General features: G+C 39.3%; 2 long non-coding RNA genes across 5 annotated transcripts; one reads left to right on the top strand and one right to left on the bottom strand.

The window, feature by feature from the left end:
* Positions 1–4: 4 nt before the first annotated feature.
* On the top strand, positions 5–12,686 carry LOC139794623 (uncharacterized). 4 transcript variants are annotated; one of them, XR_011725203.1, is made up of 4 exons: positions 5–205; positions 1,040–1,190; positions 2,917–3,100; positions 7,409–12,686. It is a non-coding gene; the product is annotated as an uncharacterized lncRNA (long non-coding RNA). The 4 variants fall into 4 exon arrangements; XR_011725205.1 differs by lacking the exon at positions 5–205 and adding an exon at positions 345–403; XR_011725202.1 differs by lacking the exon at positions 5–205 and adding an exon at positions 420–532.
* LOC139794625 (uncharacterized) lies at positions 1,241–4,881 on the bottom strand. Its single transcript, XR_011725207.1, has 2 exons — positions 4,827–4,881; positions 1,241–4,546 (listed from the first exon to the last, which is right to left on the bottom strand). It is a non-coding gene; the product is annotated as an uncharacterized lncRNA (long non-coding RNA).
* Positions 12,687–19,075: the final 6,389 nt, after the last annotated feature.

A 19,075-nucleotide genomic window follows, 5' to 3' on the forward strand; every position in this document is an offset into this window, starting at 1 on the left:
GGAGAGGGGAAGGGGCGCCGCCGGCGGGCCGAAGGGGGGTTTGCCCCCTTACCCCCGACTGCGCTCCCTCGGGGCGTCTGCGCGTGGACAGGCGGCGCAGGCGCTCGGGTGCGCAACGTCTCGTGCAGCTCCCGCACGCTTTTCCCACCCCCTCCCGCCCCGCTGAAGCCGGCGCGCGCACGGAACTCTTGTGAACAGAGCGGCGGTACCGCACCTACGGCACGAGCGGGGCTTCAGAGGGTGGGGAGGGGGCGGGGGGCGTGGGCGGAGGGGCGGGGCGGGGTCACGTGCGCCCCAGAGGGCGGGGTGCGGGGCGCGGGGCGCGTGCGCCGGCCGTTGAGAGCTCCGGTGCCGCTTGGCGTGGCCGCCGCCTCGCGCGGCGGAGCGGGGTGGGGTCCGGGGGGTGGGGTCGGGGGTTGCGGCGGCGGTTGGGCGGTTGGTTGGTTGGGCGGTGGTTGGTTGCCCCGCGCATGCGCTCGCGGGCGGTGGGTGGTGCGGGTGGCGGAGCGGCGCGAGGAGCGATTTCTAATCGGTAACGCGGCTGCGGGGTCAGGAAGAGAAACGCGGCGCAGGGGCCCAGGTACCGGGGCTGGGGGAGCGCCCCGGTAACGAGCTGTAACCGGCCCCGCGGGGAGAGGGGAGTGACGGCGAGGAGAAGCGGGGGTGGTGGGGAGCTGCTCTCCCCTCGGGCCTCTCCCCGTCTGTCGGCCGGGCGGCGCGAGCCCGCGTGCTGCCGGAGCGGTTTAACGGCTGCCTTCCGTCACTGTGGGGCGCGGAGCGGGCTGGGCGTTTGCTGCCGGGGGCGAAGGAGCGTTGCGGGCGGTGGCCCAGCCTTACTCACGCCTTGGCCTCCCGACCCTGCAACGACGACGGCAGCCCGCGCTTGTCACAGGCGCTGCTCGGCGCCGTATCCCAGCCTGACGGGCCCCCGTCTCGGTGCCCCGCGGCAGCCTTGGTCGGCTTCTGTGTCGCGGTCGCGGCGCTGCCTCCGAGACGAAGCCTCGCCGGCTGGCAGTTACACGCCCTTTTTTGCTTACAGGGCCGCGCCGTGCTTTGGCATCAGTCGTGGCTTGTTTGGCGGGCTTGGATGGGAGTCGTGGTGGGAGCAGCAGTATCCGGCAGACGGAACCAAAATTAACGTGCTGCATCCATTGCAGGCGCAGAGGCATAGCAGCGCGACGCGGTTGCTTGTATGTATTCCTCCTGGTCGGCGCCTTCCCACGCACGCACTTGGTGTTACTTGACTTTTATTATTGAGAAAGCTTTGCTCCGATTTTCAGTAGCTTGGTATAGTTTATATGATAAAGCTAGATAAAAATCACTTCGTTCTTCACTTATTTCACTAAAAAGTCATTTTTTAATAGGACTAGATAGAAAGTCTCTAGATGTTGCTTAAAGGTCTGTAAAAATTCAATTTTTTTTACTTACTGCAGAGTATTTGAAGAGATTTTATTTATTAGGTTAAAATGAACAGTGTTTTCAAAACTTAAAAAGAAGTACAGACATGTTGTCTTGACAGGTGTTCAGTTTTGCTGGATATTGTCAAGCAGTGTTATTCTGCTTCTCCTGAAAAATGTGCATTCACAAGAATTTACAGAAACTAGGTCTCTTGACAGTAAAAATGCCTTGCATTATTACATTCCTTGTCATGTTTATGGTATTTTTGCCCTTCAAACACGGAGAACATATTTGGACATAAGAATTTGTATTTCATTTCAGGGGTTTGGTTACATTAAGTAAAAATTACTGGCTTAGGTAACGTAAGTCAGATTTCTTGTTTCAGTTATTTTAAAAAATATGTATTCAGCAAGGTGATAGCTTTTTTACCAAAGAAAGAGTAGCAATGTTACAAACCATTTGTAGTTTTAAATATAGATTCTTAAGCCATTGGTAACATACCCAAAGCACACTGCAGTATGGCTATGGATGATGAAACATTACCATTTCTATTTAGTAACAAGATTATTAGGATTGTGTTTGCTTTTTTCCATCCACGTTTTAAAATTGTGACAAGCTAAAGCACAGCCTTATATCCCTAAAAAATTGCCATCCTTTTACTTGGTGTAGAGCAGTCTGATGCATTCTTGTAGCTGTTTGCTAATTTTTAACTAGTGAGGGAAGGCTCTTTTTAACCCTGAAAAGACCTGGTATCAAATCCTTCATTTTCATTAAGGGCATCTGTTAGGCTTTTATCTTAAAATTAGATTAACTCAGATAATTTTAGAATAACTGTTCTAGACTGCTGATTCTCAGAGTAAAAATAGCATATGGAGACTTTTTCAGCAGGTTTGGTGCTGCTGTTCCCATACAGCTTCATTACTGCTTCCTGTATATAAAGTGCTACAACTGTTTGAATATGAGCAGGAAAAACAACCCCACGATATAAAAAATATCGGCATAAGCTGTCATGCAGTGACTATCAGTTATCTTCCCTACTAACAGGAACAATATGGATAAGGTTATCCATAGCTGTTTTCCACTCGTTTACTAGAGAATAAGATGGGACACACTACCAGTTACAGAGGAATCACTCACATGGTGCAATGCAAAATTCAAGCTCTAGTTTGCTCTGTGTTAATCTGAATTATTCTCTCAGTGTGAACAGTGCAAAAGCTCAAAGATATACACTGAAGGTTCCTGTGTAGGTGGGCGTAAGTGACTTAAGAACAGTTCTAATACTTGATGTCAATTCAGAGTTTTAAAGTTTTTAATGAAAAGTCATTGGGAAAATGCCCTTGCAAAAGCTGAATGCATTAACAAAATATAGATAATACCATTAGTTTTCAATAACCAAATCAGCGTTATTTCTTTCTTCAGCAAGTATACAGTAGAAATAAGCTACCTAAAACCCCCTTCTTAGCATACCTGAAGTTCTTTTCTCTGCTTTAACTTACCATGCTTCCATATCCTGGAAAGGGGTGTTTTAAGAATGCCAGGTTAAAGACCTCAGAGAAAGTATAGGTTCCCATCAGGAGTGGTGTGTCTACAGGCTGACCTACAGAGGCACTAGAAAACTCTTGCACTCCACTGAACTTTGCAGCTTTCCCATGGGGGAAGAATTGAGGGGTGGAGCACAGGGTTGGATAAACAGGTCCTGCAGGTAAGGGGGAGAAAAGCGGTGCGGTACTGATATTGGGGATGGAGGAGCAGGTTTTGTCTTGGTTTCTTTCAAAGTCCTGTGCTGTTCTTCCAGCAGCTACCCAAGGCCTTACCTCGAATCTGGACACAAGCAGAAGTCTTTAACTCTTACATTTTCATCTAGGTAGCCCTTCTTCTATGTAGCATGTAGTGTTCTCCAACAGCTTCTCTGTTAAGGTGAAGTTTTACTGCATTAATCTAATCTTGAAGTAAGTAAAATTATGATAACGCCAGGAGCAGACTCTGTATATTACAGTAAAGGCCTGCAATGATCATAAAAAGGGAATTCAATTACTGCTATAATGTTCATAGCTGATAGCACCTTGGGAAATGGGAGAGCTGAAGGCTGATGACTAATGGGAAACTTACTCTTTTAAAGTGTTAGCTGTTACTTCCAGCGTTCCTGTTGACCAAATGATAGGCTTATACAGTTAGATGTCATCAGCCTCCTGCAATAATGTCACAGGAAGGTACCAGTGTGCTATACTACTCTTCTCTAGGGAAAAAAAGCAATTCTCCACTTTACAGTCACTTAAGAAAAAAACACTACATGATTCAGTATTTAATAGTTCCTGGTGTACAAGATTGTAGCTGCTATAATTGTAGTGCAGCAGTCAGATGTGGTCACTACAAAATGGACATCTAAAATCTGTTAATCTCTGGAAGTTGATTAACCTGTGAACCAAATAAAGTCCAGAGACAGACTGGTTACTCTCAGTAACCAATTAAATTGAAAATGTGTTATGTGTATGACAAACAAAAACCTATTTCTTTTGACATTAAGCCAAACTGACAGGTCACTTTTCAAACAAGTCATAGCAGGAAGAGTATATATGCAGAAGGCATAGTGTTCATAGTCTTAAAAGGCAAGAGTTAATTAAAAAAAGCCTGTGTTCCAATGACCACCTCACATTCTTGTAACTATTTATCGTAACCCTTACCTGACCGCTCTGTATGCCAGGATTATCCTAGGTGTGGAACTGGATGCTTTACTCCGGCTTGAATGTGTTTCTGACACAGCAGCAAGTTGAAAATATGTCTTGCCTTCTCTTAAAATCCTAGGATAGGCTTACTCCATTAAATACAGATAATAACATACATAGACTGTAACACCTTTTTGAGCTCTGTATGTAATTTTTGGATAGCTAATGCCTAAATTATCCACTACTGATCCCAGCTGAATGCTGATGAAGTAGAAGATACAGGTTTTAAGGGCACCTTAGCCTGTAAGGATTCAGATTTGTATCTTGTATACTTAAAGTATCTCAAGCTGTACAACAAGTGTGAAAAAAGGCATAGTAACCCAAAGTATCGCTCCTGTTAGAACTGGATATTCCTCAGGTTGCAATAAAGGAACCAGGAGAGTGATTCAACCACTTATACAAGAGTAGGAAGAGCTGCATTCTCACTTTTCCAATTGTGACATAAGTTTTATACCTGATAGATTTTTGGTAAAGTACATACTCCATATACCATAATTTGTTGTGATAGGATACTGTTAAACAGATGGGATGGAGGGGCCAAAATTGTGCTTCATGAAATAACTGAACGCTTTGTTCAACTCTCAGTAGTTAAAATCATAGATTAGCTTGAGTTGGAAGGGACTTGTAAAGATGAACTAGTTCAACTGCCCTGCAATGAGCAGGGACATCTTCAACTAGATCAGATTGATCAGAGCCCTATCCAACCTGAGCTTGAATACTTCCGGGGAGGGCCATCCACAACTTATCTAGGCAACCTGTTGAAGACGCGAGTATCTCTGTTAGGCTTCACCTTATCTCTAAGTACCAAATAGCCATGGTTATGCATGCAAAAGATGCAAATCAGTATTTAGTAGAATGTATTATATCAATGTTCAAGAATGCCATAGATTACTTACCTATTAGATTATATTTTTTTCTATAAGTAGATCGTTTCCATGGTTAAGGAATGTCCATGCTGTTTCTACACTTACCTACTACTATGATGACTTCAGAAAAGATTGGATTGTAGAACAAGAAAACATGTCTGTCTAGGCAGGGTGGCAGTTCTGCTAGGCTTCTGACAAATATCTGCATTAAGAACAAAGTTTAGATTGGTTTGATTTCCCAATCTTCATTAGGAGATAAAAATGATGTCCTGCATTCCAGTTTTATTAAAATGTTGCTGAGGAAGGTGGAAAACCCTGAGGAGGGAAAGAAAAGTAATCTGAGACAGCCTAGAAGAAAAATTACCAGCACTTACAGAGAGAAAACTAAATTGAGTCACTACATTACAATATAGTAAACATAAAATTTACCTACTTTATAATTTTGTTCATAACAGCATATAACATAACTTAAGAGCTAGGGGAAAAATAACTATTCACAGAACATACTTGAATTCTGTGTTTTGAAGGTATATTTTGCTTCTAAGCTCATAATCTTTCCTAAATCTCGTAATTTATAAACGTGCGTTATTTTTGCGCACTTTGTTGTTGGATCATTGATACTCATCATAGCTCGGTGTAAGCTGAATAATCTCTTGAAATACACCATGCACATTTCCAGTGTTTCTAATACCATGTATAGTCCTATAACTTCAGTTACTGTGCTTAACTACAAGTCCCATCTGTACAGTCAACAAAATTACTACCTCAGCTCTACATCTCTGGGCTCGCATTGGGAGGAATTTCAAATGATTTCTCTCCTGTCTCTTGTGGAGAACACATGTAAGGAGACATTGTGAGCCAGCTTGTAAAGTGTTGCAGAAGTGGAGTAGCAGCAAGCATGTATTGCTGTAAGTGCTGCCTAACTCTGTGGAGGCACTGGTTTCACCATTGTAAATATAACTGTCACTGGAGTCCGGTTAAAAAGCATTCTCATTTAAAAGATGACAGTGTAAAGGTGTCTGGAAATTAAAAAATTTAAGATATCTTAGCCATTGTTTCAGACACACCTATTTTGTTTTCCTGTTGTGTTTTTTACCTTCTATCCAGCTTGTGCTAGATATCTAACCTTAAAATTATCCAGGATAACATTATGCATTTTAAATGATGCAGTAATTTCAACAGTTGTAGTGCCCTCAGTAGCTTTTTTATTGGCAACACGTAACTAAAATTACAGTGCTTAAAGACGTATTTCTGTGTAAGATAGATAATCAAAAGTATTTTTACTTTTCACCATAGTGAGAAGTGTTTTCAGTTTAACTATAAGATTGGGGAAAAAAAAAGACAAAGTCTGTATCAGGGAAATTTGCAGATTTGACAGCCACACTGGCAAAGAGCTGAGAGCTAAAGAAACTGATGAGTTCTGGTTTTCAGGTGCACCATCTTTTGGTAAAATAGACTGAATTGGTTACAACTGAATATAAATTAAATGTTTTGAGCCTTAATTTTGTAAATAGATTTAAATTATCCATTCTTCTTAATCACTGCTAAAATCCCAGGGTGGTGGTGGAATCACCATCCCTGAAAGTATTTAAAAAACACATAGATGAGGCACCTCAGGTCATGCTTTAGTGGGTATGGTGGTAAATTTTTTGGTTGATTGGTTGGTTGGTTTGGTTTTTTGGGGGACAGGGGATTGTTGATGGTTGGATGTGGTGATCTTAGAGGATTTTTCCAACAGTGACAAATCAGTTATTTTGTAAAACCAAGTAAGGCTTAGGTAATTATGCATTAATTGCATTACGTAGTGCATTAATTTAACTTTTCCTTATAACATTAAATAGGAATGTGTATGTATATTGACTTACTGAGGCGTCACTAGTGGTGTGCTGCTTATGCTTCTTAATGGTCAGTACAGGGAGAGCAGTAGTCCTTATGCAAGAAGCTTATATTGAGCTGGGTAGAAAACAAACTAGTTATAGGAAAACTTCATTTTTAAAGCTTTCTGGTAATGAGCAAGAAACTTTTGTATTGCCTGGGCCTTCTAATAAAATGCAATTATTATCAGTCTGAAAACTTCCCCACTCAAAATACTTTGTATAATCTAAATCTTTATTAATACAAATCTTGTTTTATGTATTTAATAGTGAAGAGAGTTACAAAGCTGTGAGGAAGGAAAGGGACCAAGCAAAACAAATCTTCAGTTTTGTAGAGAAGACAGAACTGCTCGAGTGTTCATCACAAAGGACAAAGAGCTACAGTGGTGTGTTGATTTCCCACACAGAGACCATTGTGCTTCTGTGCTATAGTATGCTCAGAAACTTGCTCTCTGCTTTATCTGATTATGGGTATTTGTGCCTTTCCTCTACAAGTAAACAGCAGTGTTCAGTCTCTTAATATCTTTATGGTCTTTTTTTGCTTTAGGAAGCCTAAACTTAGTTTTGGATGATTTAGAATCGTGGAATGGTTTGGGTTGGAAGGGACCTTGAAGATAATCTAGTTCCAACCCCCCCTGGCGTGGGTGGAGACACCTCCCATTGCTCAAAGCATCATCCAGCCTGGCCTTGAGCACCTCTAAGGAGGGAGCAGCCACAACTTCTCTGGGCAACCTGTTCCACTGTCTCACCACACTCACACCAAAGAATTTCTTATTAATGTCTAACCTGAATCTACCCTTTTCCAGTTTGAAAACATTACCCCTTGTCCTATGACTACATGCCCTTGTAAAAAAGTCACTCTCCAGCTTTCTTTTAGGCCTTCTTCAGGAATGCTGCAATAAGGTCTCCCTGGAGCCTCCTCCACACTGATTAACCCCAACTCTCTCAGCCTGTCTTCATTGCAGAGGTGTTCCAACCCTCTGATAATTTCATGGCCTTCCTCTGGACCTGCTCCATCAGAGTTCAAATTTACTGTCTCCCATTTGTTCCTCCTACCCACTGTCATTCTTTAGAGTCTTGGAATCTTTCCTAGAATATGGTAGCCAGGTAAGTTGTCACGATATGCTTCAGCACCTATTTCAGTTTTCTATTCTTCAGAAACCATGTAACAAACTTCGTAGTAAAGTACTTAAATTTGCTTGCATGAAAGCCATTATAAACGTACAGAGAGTTATTGCTTAAGCACTTGGATAGATTCAGGATTTCCTCAGAGAAACAGGAAGCATCCCAAATACCATGCCATTTTGGTAGGCTGGTGCATCATAAATTTCTATTTGACTGTCACTGGAGCTGATTGGTCATACCAATCAGTAAAACAACTCTTGGCCTCAAAGCCAAAAGGCAAGCATTTCTGCACTGATAGCTTATCTAGGAGATCGGACTCATTCTGAGCTACAGACACTTCATAGCAGATAACATGATCTTACTAAGATAATACTGTATCTGATTATTATTTAAAATCAGTCCAATGTTTGATGACAGTAATTCATTATTGCATGTTTATAAGCATAATAAAGGGTGAGATTCACTTGCCTTATGATATTCCACTTGAACCTCCAGGAGAGCTCTTCTTCATAGTTCTTGTATCACTTGCTAGCTCTGTGCAGATGTCCCGTATGTCTTCTGGACATGTGGAGTGGCCACTGTGAGCTGCTGTAAGTGGTCAGGTGAATCTCACTGTAAGTGTGCAGAAAGATTTTTTTTCTCTTAACCACTTGCACTCAGAATAGTTTGAGCAAGAGCTTGTGTTCAGGGTTTTGACAACAACCAAGTTACTCTGCAGAAGGTAATGTGGTCATGCCCAAGGTTTGGCTTGCGGGAGTGTGTTGGATTTTTGCATTCATAGTCACAGTGTTAGACTGCAGAGTGGAGGGGTATGGGAGCAGACTGAAAAGTTCAGTGTGGTGTAGTGGCCAAATGTATGCACAATTGAGTAATGACCCAGACATAGGTAAAGTGGTCTGATTAAAAAAAAAATAATAATTGCTGCAGCTAAATTTGAAGTCTATAGAAATGACACTACCCTGCTGACTAGCTCTCAAATTCTGTTGATTTTTTGTTTTTCTTCTTAGTTTGAAATGCTTTGTGCTTGGTCTCTCATTGTGACTGTAATACAGGGAAGGAAATAAAACACATTTCCTGTATATTCAAATTGACTTTTGTACAGATCCAGTTCACACAAGTCTGGATATTTCTGTTCATTTAGAAAGTGAGAAGTTTCTATGTATGTAACTTTTCTTACAACTTAATGAAAGTTGCCTTTAAAACCTTCTGTAATAGGCAGTTTCATGTTATGGAACTTACTGTATCATTGATAAATAAAGGTGATCACTGAAATATTAACGTCTCATATGGTATGTTTGTTTTAAAATACGTATTTGAAAGTTTCATGGCTGTTTTCTTCACCTTTTGGGTGTTTACATAACTTGTCAAACTAAAAAGAAGGGTTATTGCACTTCTGCTGATTACAGGTTTTGTGAATACTTTGTCTCTGTTTATTAGCACACACACACCCACTCCACACCAAATCCACTCCCTCCCCCCCAAAAAAGGCCTGGAAAGTCCCTGTTATTTTCAAAGCTGGCAAACCACTTCTCTGTTAAGAGATAGAGTGGAAGCACTGCTGAACTTAAAACCATTTCCACATCTCTAGAGTTCTTTTACTTACCTTTAAACAGTAGAGAGCCCATCAGGTGGCCGGTTCTCATGCCTGAAGAAGGTCTTTCTTCTAGCACATCAATTAAAGTATGCATCCCGACTTCCAGGAAGTCTTTATAAGCCATCTGATTTGCATTACTGGAGGTATAGTTGGTCTTTTGCCCCACTTTGACATTTGGGAGGTTAGTAGTGAAATCAATTATCCCTCTGGCTACAGATACATCTTGGTATTTCAATAAAAGTTTGTCAGAGTAGGTGGAGTCCTTTGTGTTAGATTAGCAACAGGTGATTAGTGGGGGAGTCATAGCACTGTATGTACAGCTTGCAGGCTCAGGCTTGTACTCCGTGTTACATTGATAAGATCAATGTTTTGCTGCGGTAATAGGGTTTGGGGAAGGTCTGGTAACATGAAACCAGAATCTGACCAATCAATCCCCCAAACCAACCAAACAAACAAAAAAAGCAACAGTGGAGTTCATTTAAGGAGGAGACAAATACAGATCTTAACTTGAAAAAAATAGACCTTTCCCTTATCACGAGCACAAAATAGTTCATCAGTAATGTAGTAAATGAGTGGATATTACCAATATGTGACTAAAATTACCTTTTTGCATATAGTACTGATGTAATTCTCCTGTTGTACCTTTGTGTGATTAATGTGGAGCTTGATGAATTGAGTTACATTATTTCATCTTAACTTTGTCCTCACAGCAACTGAAAAACTGCTGTCTTTTGGCTGCTTATGATCAAGAATTGTTATGTGCAAAATCATTGTGACTAATTGCAGACTTTATTGTTTAATGGCCTTTGTGCTCTTTTGGCTGGAAAGGATACCTAAGACAGCAGTTGGTGATGGCAAGACATCGTTTGCAGGTATTGATACAATCTTTCAAAATTTTATCTCAGACCATGAAATAAAAATACTACTTAACGTATTACAACATTCCCTCATATATGCAAAAAATTACAGAATTCTCTGCATGGGTTTGGAGTACATGATCTCAAGAGGTCCCTTCTGCAATTCAGTGACTGTTTAATTATGAAAATACATGAAATAACAAATTTTGTGGGGTTTTCTTTTCATATCAGGAATTCTGGACTTTTTGACAGTATTGTTTGTTAAAAATAAAGGCATTTTATATATAAATTTATACAGCACCAGTTCCAAATTGTATAGTTTTGTAGCTGTATAGCAGATAATAATATGCCATAAGCATATTGTGATCTCATTACCTCTCAGTAATCGTTAGATTACCTAAAATTGCTTTTTCATGTAACCTACTTGTTCTTTTATGTAAATGTGTCAAGTTTATATGTCACTGTGTGGACTCCGAACAAGTAGAGACACATTTAGAAAATTTCCTGCAGCTTCGGAAAGATGAAGTATTGTGCTTTTGCTCCTCGAAAAATTACATGAGAGAACAAAAGTAGGAAGAAAGCACGCACATCCTTTGAAACGTTGTCTTTGCCGAGCTGCTCTGTTGGGTCATGCGCAGAAAAGAGCCAAGCAGTGAGACTGGGATTGTATTGACAAGAACAAGATGAATGGCCCCCTGGAGACTACGGGGTTTGTGTGCTCGTTTCCACCACCTTTTCATCCTTTTGTAACCCCTTTCAGTTCATATGCAGATTAACTTAGACCAAGTCCTCACTAAATACTCTATTTCACTTCAGTTTTGGAAGGTAGATGGAGGATCTAAATATTTATGAGGCTTTTTTCCTCTGGTTTATGATGCACTCTTGTTGAATGTTGAGGAATTACGTTAATGAATGCATGCCTGCACACACAGACACAGAAACCAGGCAAAAGGAAAAAAACCACACAAAGCGTTGTCAGCGCTAATGTCGGCACTTACTATAAACAGTTCCCATGAAAAAAAAACCAAAAAAACCCAAAAAAAAAACCAAAGGCAAAGAGATTTAAAATCTGTTGCCAAGAGAAAAATAAATTGTATGGCTGAGCACAAAAGAAAGAACAAAGTTTCATCTTTCCTTTCCTCAGCTGTAAATGTAACTCTTGTTTCAGTTCTGAATAAATTTGAAATAAAACATGTTAATTGAAAAATGAAAGCTTGCCCAAAGTCTTAACTGGATTTGTTTTCAGTAATGAAGAAATGGCAAAGCTTCAGTCCTCTACAGGCTTCCTTTAATATCAGGAGTAATACACATGATATATTGGATTTTTTTTGTTTTTCGGATTTTTGTTTTGGTTTTGGGTTTGGGGTTTTTTTTGTTTTCTTTTTGTATGATAAGGTGCCTTTAAGTATCATTTCATTTGAGTTAAAGACGGTTTTGCTGTGATTTTGCTTACAGTACATTTATTTAGGAGGGTTAGATTTTGTGAGACTGAGGTTTTCTGGAAACTAAACTGACATTTTTTAAATTAAATGCATACAATACACTGGGATTATAGCTAGATAGACTAGAATATACTAGAATATGAATTTATTTTCAGTATGCGTAGTTCAAAGCTAACTTAAGGAACATGCTTTTTATAGATGGAAGACTGTTGCATTAAAATACTAGAACTGAAATACGGATATATATTTATTCCTTTAAGACGACATTGTCAAGAAGAGTAACCTCTTCAATCTTTAATCATCTCTACCTTCTTTCTGCCCCTTTTTATTCTCTGGCTCAAATAGCTGTTGTAGACAGGGCCCTGACTACACAAGGGGGACAGTAATTTTTTTCACATCTATGAACCAGAACACCAGATCTTAAAATATGCTTTTGTGCTGTCAGTTAAGAACTTAGTGAAGCAATTGCAGAATGTTAATTCTTAGCTCTTCAAGTGCAATAGTATTTCACTGTCCAGGCTGTATCTTTTGTATTTACAATATGCCTATACGAATTTCATAAAACATTGCCCTAATAAATATGTTTATGTTTGTATTTTAGTTTGTTTTCAAGCTATTCAATGTCATATCTAATTAAATCCAGTAGAGCCATCTACGTTTCATTTATTCTGAAGTTATTGTTTATGTTCTTCAAATATTGACTTTGTTTGCAATACCCAAAGGTTAAGTGAAACAAATTTTACTTAGGGGATTCCAAAGCACTAATGTTGTGTACAACCTAATAAAAAATTAGTACTTGACAACTGACATTGTATCACTATTGTTTAGTCTTTCATCCTTTAACCTGCATCTCCCCTTTTTTTTCTATAGATCTGCATAGCCAGTTGTGACCACAGATACTATTTTAGATAATATTGAAGTACTTCATTAGAGAATTATATTGAATACAATATTAAAGTACTCAAACCCTTTAAACTTAGAAGGGATAAAAAAAAATATCTCAGTTTTGTCTCTCAACTGGAGAGATTTCAAACTTACCTGGATTTGTCCAGCCCAGTAATTGAAGTACTTACGTGGGATCTCAATGAAACATATTTGCACGTCTGGATGATGATTTGCCTCTTGTTCTGCACATAGATATGCAGAGAGGGGAAGAAGGACTATTTACGTTCAGGTACAGGACAGTGGATTAATAGGTGAATGAGTAAAACACATCAAGCTGGTAAACTTTGAAAGAAAACACGCACATGAGACAGTTAAAGTTTGAAAGTGAAAATCAGAAGCAAAGGATAGAAAAACTGGCGAAAGGCACAAGTGATGCAGTGGTAGATGCAGACTTAGTGGGAAGCTTTTATATGGAGGACAGTACAAAGTTGAGAGAGTCTTCAGCTTTAGCAGGGACTTTTTTTTTTTCCTTCCTTTAAGCTATTAACACTCCCAAAGAGAAGAGGAAAAAAAGCAGCACACAAGCCAAGGTCACTGACAATGTTTTTTTTTTTCTGTGGGAAGAAAGGTGGCCAGGCCTAAGCCAGGGAGCAGGTACATCAGGGGCATGTAAAAGCCCTTCATTTATGTCACCAGAAAAGTAACCCCCCCCAAAAAAAAAAGAAACCCACTATCCAAAAAGCCAAAGAAGTTGCATCCATTGGAATAAACTCTGCTTCCAGAATATGAAAATGCACAAATGCAATTCCAATTACACAAACAGAACAGGAATGCTTTCTGTGGATTCCTAAGGGCAGGACTCCAAACGTACCAAGTGATCTTCTTCCTTGTGAAGTTTTGCCTCAAAAATCACCAAGGGTGGGAGCACATTCTTCACTCTTATGAAGAGAGTCCTATAATGGATTCCACGTCCCCGTGCATAATCCTAATTCCTGGAGAGAAAGAGAGAAGGGGGGGAAAAAAAAAATCATGTAACTGATTGTAAGGACCCAAATCACAGTACTGTCAGGATTACCACACACTTTCGGCTTTACAACAGTAAGAACTCCCCTTTAGCTGTTTGCTAGGTAGAGCATTTACTTCATGTTTTTTAATATTTCTATTGTCTGAAGAATTCTGCTCAAATCCAGAAATCACTAGATATGTAAAGATGGGGGAAAAACAAACAAACAAAGCAAACAAAAATAATCCAAAACACACACACCACTGGAAATCATAGGTAAGTTATCTCACCAGTCATCTTTTCTTACGAACACTGAAAATGAGCAATTTTCCTTTTTCCTAAGGCTGATTCTGAAGCATTGTCACATTTATTCTGAAGGCAGTGGGGTGCATGTGCTTTCAAGAAAATACTTTATATGTTTAATCTTTAGTCTGGGGTATTTCCAAATGGATTCTTGCATAAATTTGCCTTTATTTCTTCCCAAAAGGCATTTCCTACAGCCGAATCACAGCACTTTAAAGGGCATTCACCATTCTGCCTTAGCTATGAGAAGTCTGGCTGTTCCCACACCAGTCTAAGAGAGTCATCTCACAGATGTAAGGTGCTTCTCCATGGATGGCACTGAACTGAAAGGGAATCTGAAAGGCAATTCCTTTTGTTTGGGGTTTTTTGGAAGTTTGATTTACATGCTTACAATATTTCTCTTTGGTGCCTAAAGAATTGGTTTAGGTGTTTGAATAGGAACATTTTCTGCCTCCTGTACTCACAGGTGCCTCAATTTCTGCTGATAAGACCTAGAGCTCTTAGCAGACATACTTGAAAGGCAAAAGATACAGGCAAATCTTGCAGATGGCTTAGAAAAAGAATACAGAATGAACTAATAGGGAGCCTGTACTGTTATTTCATGAATACATCTTCGGTATATCAGAACATATTAACTTGACACCATTTAGTTTCTGTCATTTTTTAAGCCATAGCCATTGCTAATTTGTGAAGGGTTTTCTTTGAAGAACATTTATAATTTTTAAGAACGACTGAATATCAGAAATTAAATCAATGAAGGAAGCTCGGAAAAAAATCCATGTATCATTCCTTCCTAAAGATCATTTAGTGTTCCTAAATTGCATGAACTGAATTTGTTCACGCAAGTGTGATTCCACCAAATGTCAGTGCTCATAAGCTGGATACTAACTACATGATCTAATTTTGGAGACCTCTAAGAGTTTATTTCTGAATCAGTTATGGTTTTTTTCACAAAAAAAAAAAAAAAAAATCGTCAAAGCTGGAAACAAATCAATTAACATCTTGTGATGTTTGTCTGAGGAAAATAAGGGAGTTCATTTTGTTCTTTAAACACTGCCTTAGTTATTTTACCAGGGTGATTTTTAAGAATAAAGTCATATAAATGAGGGTAATGATCTAGAAAGGAGCTGTAAGGAGACAAAGGAATCTGGATATAATGTCAGCTTTTGATACAGATTTTCTGGCTGCATCTCCTCTAAAAAGATAAATAAACAAGACCAGGACCCAGCTGTGACTGTAATGCCAGGCACCCTCTGCTCATACTGTTGAGATTTCATCCAATGCAGCCTGGTCACCTATCTAATGGTCTTTGGGAAAGTGCAAATTGGCCTTAAGGGAAAACTGTCCCAGGGCTCTTCTGACACTTGAACACTCCCAACACTGGGATGCACTCCCTGGTACTGCTTAATTTCTCAGTGCAGACAAAATCCCTCTCTGCATTTGAGCAGAGCATGGGAATGTGCTATCATCGTTAAGTGTCCCATTAGTGGAAAATCACTTTTCCTTTTCTTCCTCTGCTTATCTATTTGAATTATGGTATCACTGGTAAAAAATTGATCATTTCTGTTATGTGTAAAACCTCTGTTGCAATAAGATCATAGCCTTAAAGTTATTACATAGGTAGCAACAAAAAAATTGCAAAAATTTAGAAAGCCCTGTTAAAAGAAATCTTGGACTCCCTGCACAAATATATTTCTGTAAGTGTGAATCTGTGCATATACTAGGATATAGTATACACACGCATACTAAATTGTGTGTCTGTATATATTTAAACATCCACACAAGAGTTCTGCATTACTGTATCCTTCTGCCAGCTGAATTGAGGTACCAGCTATTTGTGTTACAAAGCTCTTTGACAGAAATGTTATTGTTAATTAGATAAACTTATTCTTGCATTACGATTGACTCTTCTAAAAATCCGAGGACATTTCCACATAGGCATATATGACATTTCACTCAAAACTGTCAGTTTTTCAGAGATCAATAGTAGTAGCTGGTCTCTTTCTGCTAATCTTTTAAATAATTTTTTAAGATCAGGTTACATAGGATATAATTTAAATTGCAGCATGGCAAAAACTATTTATGAAGGGTGAAGCTAACCCCTGAGCTCAGGGACAGCATAAGGAAACTGTAATGGTTTTTATTACAGGTTTTAATGGCTAAGTGATTGAGACTGAATTTCCTTCCAAGTGATAGCTGTACATGAAACAAGAAAGGTAGTGAGGAAGAGAGCAAAAGACAACTAGCAGCACAAAGGAGGTTGCACAACAATAATACCAGCAAAAAGAAAAGTAAAATTCTAAATTATAACCTTTAAATTAGGAATTCAGAAACCTGTATCTCTTTTTTTCTTCTAGTAATCATGGTTTCAAGTAAAATTGGGTGAAGTAGCCAAGGAATAAGCAAAGTAGTTGTCCAATCACACTTTAAAATTGCAATCTGCAAATACTCCAGACTCCTCTTTGTTTACCAATGCTTGGAAGCTCCATCTAGAATGTCTGTTTAGTACCACCTGCCAAAGTTTCCAGATTTATTGAAAAATACTGCAGTGTGTGGCAGAACTTCCTCACATGATGGTAAACAACGGGATCTTGCAAACTGATAGAGAACATCTTCCCTTAGTCCAAGGGAAAGAAGAAATAAAAAGGGACAGAGCCAAACACTTATTAAGGCACTTCAGACCTGATTAAAGTCAAATTGCAGGAAACGTTTACTTTAATATAAAATATGCACAACAACACAACCTTAATTAGACGCACCCGTCTCTCAAGATATCAATAAATGTTTCCTTTTTGCTAAGTCTGATTTAATAGACTGTAATAGCAAGGGAACATTTCTGGAACATCATTTAGGGAAGTAGGAGAAATAAACAAGCTCAAATATGTAAACCTCAATACCAATTAGCAGACTATTTTTTTTTAAAATATCCTAATTTCAAATTTATTTAGGTTCAGCCAAACATGTTAAAAGCTTTGTTTTTAGAATAATTGGGTTTGCAACCTGAAAAACAGCTTCTAGGCATGGGTATCTTTGCTCACAGAAGGCTACATAAGCAACAGAATATGTTGGGTGCTTGGTGCTCTGGGTCTTAGCACTCAGCTAGACAATAAATTTGAAGGCAGATCTCTCCTGCTTAAGTTTTTGGCTCTTCATTCTACCTTTGCAAAATTGAGAGGTGAGAAGTGGAATCTCTTGCTTCGAGTAGCTATCTGGTAAGAGCTCAGAATTCAGCTTAACCATGAGAGCTCCCCAATGGGTCAGCACCTTACAAACCCTTGAAGCAAGCAACATGTGGCAGACACTCTTTGTAATCTCCAGCAAAGTCTTCTGTGTTCATTCACAGATGTGCTTGCTCTCCCTTTTTGGCCATTTACACCACAGAGAGGCTTTTGCAGTTTGCTTAAAACTGCCAAGAACAAAGCTCCAGTTACCTCTTTGCGTGGCGGTTTCTGTTCTAACTCAGGCATGGATCATTGGAGCTGTGTTGAACAGTGGCTTGCTGGTTGTGTTTCACAGGATATGGCAAAAGAAAAGAAAGAAAAAAACCAAAAACAGCTACACAAAGACCGACTCAATGCGTTTCCAAGCACAGGAGAGGGTAGAGGGAAGGTTTTGTGTCTGAAGCCAGAAATGGGTGCAAAATAAACCAGTGATCTGATCCTTAAATCTTGCATCATGTCATAACTGTCCTGTGAACAAACCTAGGGCTGAACAAGGAGATCCCTTTATCCTGAGATGATGTTCTTGCCAGCAAGGAGGAAGAGAATGAGCAGGCCTGTATGAGTGCAACCCATGAAAATGCTCACCTGAATATGCATTCTTTGATTTTCTCAGCATGGTTTCCTGAGTATTGGTGGGTTCTGTTTTTTTCCTGGGCAAAACTGAATGGCCTAAATTATTCTTCTGTCATGGGATGCGAAGCAAATGATTACTTTTCTTACTGTAATTCAGAAGTAAGAATTTTCACATGTAAAGTCCATGTGGATTTACACTGCAGTCAGTTCATAAAACCAGGTAACACTGGGTTTTAAACTAAAGGGCAGATGCAAGCACACCCAACATCAACTGATTTTTTTATTCACCGATGCCAGGATTTTGTCCCTAATTTTCCAGAGCAATGATTAAAATTATATCACTTCAAAAGGGTCTTTTCCTAAAAATAAAATCAAATTTAAAACCTTTTTAATTCAAAAGAAAATATTTGAAAGGTTTTAAAATTGTGTCTTATATAAGTACAATAACCTGTATGATGGAAATGACAGACATTTTATATGTATTGTTTCGATCACATCAGATATTTAAACATGCTAGAACAAAAGATTCCAGAATAAACAACAATAGAACACAAAGAACTTCAAACCCCAAAATTTTCACAATGTCATCAGTTGCAAATAAGCTGTCGCAAGCTCAGTATTTCGTATTTCTTCATGTCATAACAAGCTTTTTAAAGAGATATAAAAATCAAAACCCACAAAACATGTTTTTAAAAGTGTACGTACATGCAGACACAAGCTGGGACACAAACATATTAGGAAAGAAGGGAATTGAAATTTTTATATATTATTATTTTACTGATATAGCACAATGAATTAAAACCCCCTGCATTTGGGCAATGTTTTTTCTACATTAAAGTCGGAAGAACCACCGGACTGTCACAGTACACTCAGTGGAAGAGCACGGATGATGTTCTGCTACGTAAACGCTTAAATAATTTGGATGTGGTGCTGGCCTATGTGTTTATTTCCCTTCAATCCACTTAGAAGACAGATATGGCCAGTGGTTAAAACAAAGCCTTTGATAGAAGGGGCGTGGAGGAAGAAGAGGGCTGTAACTTAGATGCTCCTCACTGCTGGTCTCTCTCCTTCAAAAATATTAGGGAGGAAAAAGGTGCTGTTGCTTGACAGTTTGATGTCTCAAAGGTAAATGAAAAAATAATGTGAAGAGCGGATTTCTACCAGGATCATTCATCAGGATGAGCAGGGGGGGAAGCTACAGACAGAGGGAA

Source organism: Heliangelus exortis, chromosome 3 (assembly GCF_036169615.1).
Source record: "Heliangelus exortis chromosome 3, bHelExo1.hap1, whole genome shotgun sequence".
NCBI lineage: Eukaryota > Metazoa > Chordata > Aves > Apodiformes > Trochilidae > Heliangelus > Heliangelus exortis.